Source organism: Lynx rufus, unplaced genomic scaffold, assembly GCF_022079265.1.
Source record: "Lynx rufus isolate CCGP_SWC_20201006 ecotype Redwood Valley unplaced genomic scaffold, mLynRuf1.p SCAF_6, whole genome shotgun sequence".
NCBI lineage: Eukaryota > Metazoa > Chordata > Mammalia > Carnivora > Felidae > Lynx > Lynx rufus.
This window is the reverse complement of record NW_025814878.1, coordinates 78,072,159-78,077,899: the sequence shown is the minus strand read 5'-3', so window position 1 is coordinate 78,077,899 and position 5,741 is coordinate 78,072,159. Positions and strand designations below refer to the sequence as shown.

Below are 5,741 nucleotides of genomic sequence, written 5' to 3'. Positions count from 1 at the left end.
ATAAAGTTTTCCTTTAGTTTAGGTCCTAAAATAAGGAGATATGTGGAGGAAATTCAGCCTGCAGTTTGTAGAACAATCACAACATCCAATCAGTAGCTGACAGTACGGACCTGAACAAGAAATAAATATTTATTATTGTGAACTGCCGAGAATTTGAGATTGCTTATCACATAGTGAAAGACAACTGATATAATAACTATTATTTCTTAGGTACTATGTCCTATATCCACAATATCTCATCTAACCAACACAATAATCCTATGTGTTAGCATACTTTATTATCCCCATTTTACATATGAGAAAATGAGAATAAGAGAGATAAGGTAACTAATCCAAAACACACAATGCTGTAAAATTCTACAATCAGACACATTTAGCTTTGAAGTTAGATTCTGTCACTTACTGAATATAGTATCATAGGCATAATATAATCTCACTGGAACTCAGTCACATATATAATAAAGATAATGCTTAAGTTCTTCTCACTGTACTTCTAACGGCTGTTGGAAGGATTAAATTAAATAATGTGAATGACCAAATAATTTAATAAATTAGTGAGTTTTAATTTATGTCACCTCTAAATTAGGCCCTGAGATAAAGACTTGGTGTGGGTAGTTTAGGAAACACGTGTAACAAAGTGGGGGAAATGAGGTGGAGAATGAGAAAAGTGAATAAAATGATTAGGTTACTATTTGGGGAAATGGGCTCAATCCCACAAAGATAGGTATATGTGGAATATGTATCAGATGGTCAAGTAAGTTCCTATCAGGCCCAACCCTTTCACAAATAACAACAACAAACCCCAGACCGAAAAAAAAAAAAAAAAAGAAAGCAAAGTCACTGGAAAGTGAACCAAAAAAGTGAACAAGCGGATTTTAGAAGAATCAAAACTTGGAAGAAGGATCAAAAGAGATGAGTTTCCCATCATTACAGATTTTATCCTGAGAGCAGGGTAACATTAGCACTAAACAGTGTGTCTAAAATCTAATACAAAACAGTCTTTCTGGCCTGAAAATCAGAGGATGGAATTTAGAGCAGCCACAGATCCTGGTAAGTTGGGGAAAATAAGTCAACCAGAAAGGAAGAGCCCAGAATTCCATTTATAAACTCTGCCCAAGTCTCTGAACCACACATGAATGGGGCAGAATCCAATACCTCAGCTAAGGACAAAAGGAATGAACAAAAACTTGAGCTGCTGCCCAAGAAAAAAGTGTTTACAGTTTAAATTTGGCCAGTTAATTTTCCACTTAAAAATATGATTAACAATCTTTGGAGAAATATAGAGTATTCACTACATAACATTCTACAATGTCCAAGATATAATCCAAAATTGCTCAATTTATAAAAAATCAGAGAAGTGTGGCCCATTTTCAACAGACAAGATTATTAACCAAGACCAATCCCAAAATGATCTAGATGTTCAAATTAGCAGACATGAATTTTAAAGCAGATTTGGTAGTTCTGCTCATTGAAATAAAAGAAAATATTCCTGTATTAATAAAAACAAAGAATCGCAGCATAAAAAATAGAAACTATTTTTAAAAGGAACCAGAAGAAAAATCATGAACTGATAAAAATGCACTTTTGAAAATAAAATCTCAATGAGCAGGCTTAACATCACATTGGATATGATAGAAGAAAGAATAAGTGAACTTGAAGATAGGTCAATAGAAATTATCCAATCTGAAGGACAAAAATTTTTTTGTTTTATATTATCAAATCTCAAAACACTTTAGGACAATAACAGAAGTCTAACATACATGAATCAGAATCCCCAAAGGAAAGCACAGAAAGAGAAGGGGAGAAAAAATATTTGAAATATAATAGCCAAAATCTTCCAAATTTAGTAAAGGACAAAAATTTACAGATTCAAGATGCTCAACAGGAGAAATGCAAAGAAAACCACACCCGGACACATCATAGGCAAGCTGCTAAAAAGCAATGATAAAGAGAAAATTTTTAAAGCAGTCAGAAAAACAATGATACATTGCCAATAGGGGCATAACTATTTGACTATGAACTGACTTCTCATCAGAAACTTATAGAGAGGGGTGCCTGGGTGGCGCAGTCGGTTAAGCGTCTGACTTCAGCCAGGTCACGATCTCGCGGTCCGGGAATTCCAGCCCCGCGTCGGGCTCTGGGCTGATGGCTCAGAGCCTGGAGCCTGTTTCCGATTCTGTGTCTCCCTCTCTCTCTGCCCCTCCCCCGTTCATGCTCTGTCTCTCTCTGTCCCAAAAATAAATAAACGTTGAAAAAAAAAAATTAAAAAAAAAAAAAAGAAACTTATAGAGATCAGAAGACAGTAAAACAATGTTTAAAGTGCTGAAAGAAAAAAAAAACTATCAATTCATAAGTCTATATCTTTCTTGATATACTTGAAAATGTGTTTCAAGTATAAAGTTAAAATAAAGATATTTTCATGTAACAGAAAACTGAAAGAACTGTACTACAAGAAATGCAAAAAAAAAAAAGTAAAACTAAATTTCTGTGGGCTAAAAAAAAGTGAAACCAGTGGAAACTCAAATCTTCAAGAAGAAATAAGGAGCTTCAGAAATGATTACTATAGATAAATATGAGACTATTTTTCTTCTTTTAAAACATAGGACTACTGGGACACCTGGGTGGCTCAGTCAGCTAAGCATCTGACTCTTGATTTCAGCTCAGGTCAAGTTCTCACGGTCATGAAATGGAGCCCCACATCGGGCTCTGTGCTGACAATGCACAGCCTGCTTGGATTCTCTCTCTCCCTCTCTGTCTGCCCCTCCCCTCATGCTTTCTCTCTCTCTCAAAATAAATAAACATACATTAAAAAAATGACTCTCTTAAGCAAATATAATATTGTCTTGTGCAATTTATAATATATATAGATGTAAATCTTACAACATCTGTAGCATAAAAGATGGAAAAAGATCTATAAAGTTGCATGGGTACTACATTTTTTTTAAAGTTTTAATTTATTTTCTTTGACAGAGAGAGACAGCAAGTGTGGTAGGGGCAGAAAGAGCAAGAAAGAGAGAATCCCAAGCAGGCTCCATGCTGGAGCCCAATGTGGGGCTTGATCTCACAAACCATAAGATCATGACCTGAGCCAAAACCAAGAGTTGAATATTCAACCAACTGAGCCATCCAGGCACCCCGGTTTTGACATTTTTATGTCAAGCAGATACCTATATATCATGACCTATTTATATAATATATATATATATATATATACACACACATATATACATATATAATATACATATATATATATATATATATACATATACATATATAATGCAAAGAGGTCTAGCCAAAAAGTTGTTAAGAAAATAAATTTTTTATACATTTTTTAGTGTTTATTTAAATTTTTTTATGTTTATTTATTTTTGAGAGAGAGAGAGTGTGTGTGAGCAGGGGGAGGGCAGAAAGAGAGGTAAACACAAAATCTGAAGTGGGATCCAGTCTCTGAGCTGTCAGCATAGAGCCCGTCATGGGGCCCGAACTCACGAACAATGAGATCATGACCTGAGCTGAAGTCGGATGCTAAACCGACTGAGCCACCCAGGCATCCCTTTAATGTTTATTTATTTTTCAGAAAGAGAGAGAGTGAGAGACAGAATGCAAGTGGGGAAGGGCAGAAAGAAAAGCAGACACAGAATCTGAAGCAGGCTCCAGGCTCCAAGCTGTCAGCACAGAGCGTGATGCAGTGCTTGAACTCACAAGCTGTGAGATCATGACCTGAACTGAAGTTGGATGCTTAACCACCTGAACCACCCAGGAGCACTAAAATAAAATTTTTTTTAATATTCAAATAATCAAAACAAGGCAGACAAGGAAGAACAGAGGAATAATAGGGAACACAAACAGAAAATAATAAAATAGCATCCCTAAGTCCAACCACATCAATAATTACATTAACTGTTAATGAACTAAATACTCCAATTAAAAGCCACAGATTGCTAAAATGAATAAAAAAGTAAGACCCAACAATCTTCTGTCTACAGGAGATACACATTAAATATAAAGGCACAGGTTGAAAGGAAATGGAAGGAAAAGATATGCCATACAAATAATAATCATGAGAAGACTAGAGTGGCTATATTAATATTGGACAAAATAGACTTCAAAAAGCATCCCACCAGAGAACAAGGAAGGTAGAGTCACCTCTGCTTTCACTGGAACAAGCACTTTTGGTACAGAGGAAAGCGCTCAGAAAGAAAAACAGTGACAGACATAGTGTCAAAAACTGTGTGCTGCTGTAGGTGAATTTAGTTGAGCCAAGGGGATGTGAAGAAGCTATCAGTGGCATCTACTACAAAGTGAATTAATAAATCAATTAATAAATAGTGGTGTCATAGCCATTGCAGTATACAATGAGTTGTATAGAGACAGTGCTGTGGCAAGTGAGAGCCAGACAGGCACCTGGTGACTCTGTGCCTCACTGAGGAAAATAAACATGGACAGAGGAGATCCTTAGAAGCCAAGAGGCAACTGTCATCATGTGCATTTTTTTATATGAAATTTATTTTCAAATTGGTTTCCATACAACACCCAGTGCTCATCCCAACAGGTGCCCTCCTCAATGCCCATCATGTGCATTATTTATGCAAACTCTGGGGGGAGCACAAGAAGAAGAACGCAGATGCTTCAGTCAGCTTCTCAGAGTTTCTAAGAAGTGCTCAGAGAGGTGGAAGACTATGTCTGCTAAACAGAAAGAAAAGTTAAAGACATGAAAAAGGCAGACAAGGCCCATTACAAAAGAGAAATGAAAACTTATTACCCGCCCCCCTTACAGAGGAAACAAAAAAGAATTTCAAGGATCCCAAGGCACCCAAGAGGTCTCCTCTGGCCTTTTTCTTGTTTTGTTCTGAGAATCACCCCAAAATCAAAGGAGAACATCCTGGCCTATCCATTGGTGACATTGGTGACATTGCAAAGAGACTGGGAGAGATGTGGAATAATAACACTGCAACAGATGACGAGCAGCCTTACGAAAAGAAGGCTGCTAAGCTGAAGAAAACTATGGAAAAGATTGCTGCATACTGAGCTAAAGGAAAACCTGATGCAGCAGCAAAAATGGAAGTCATCAAGGCCAAAAAAAGTGAGAAGAAGAAAGAAAAGGAGAAAGACAAGGAAGATGAAGGAGATGAGGAGAAAGAAGATGAAGAAAATGCAGATGAAGAAGATGATGATGATGAATAAGTTGGTTCTAGTGCAGTTTTTTTTTTCTTGTCTACAAAACATTTAACCCCCTTGTACACAACTAATACCTTTTAAAGAAAAAAAATTGAAATGTAAGGCTGTGTCAGATTTGTTTTTAAACTGTACAGTGTCCTTTTTTGTATAGTTAACACACTACCAAGTGTGTCTTTAGGTAGCCCTGTTCTGGATGTATTTTCAGTAACCACTAACTTTGTCTGGTATAGTACAGGGGTTAAAATCGGTATGGAAATTTATGGGGCGCCTGGGTGGCTCAGTCGGTAAAGCGTCCGACTTCAGCTCAGGTCACGATCTCGCGGTCCGTGAGTTCGAGCCCCGCGTGGGGCTCTGGGCTGATGGCTCAGAGCCTGGAGCCTGCTTCTGATTCTGTGTCTCCCTCTCTCTCTGCCCCTCCCCCGTTCATGCTCTGTCTCTGTCTCAAAAATAAATAAACGTTAAAAAAAAATTTTTTTTTTTTAAATCGGTATGGAAATTTAAAGCAGGTTTTTACTGGTACATGGTAGAAACTACTTATGTAGGGGGATGGTAGTTTTTTGATC

The 5,741-nt window shown here is 37.0% G+C and overlaps 1 pseudogene; it reads left to right on the top strand.

Annotated features, from left to right (window-relative positions):
- Nucleotides 1-1,022: 1,022 nt before the first annotated feature.
- On the top strand, nucleotides 1,023-5,184 carry LOC124529146 (high mobility group protein B1-like; annotated as a pseudogene).
- The last annotated feature ends 557 nt before the right edge of the window (nucleotides 5,185-5,741 follow it).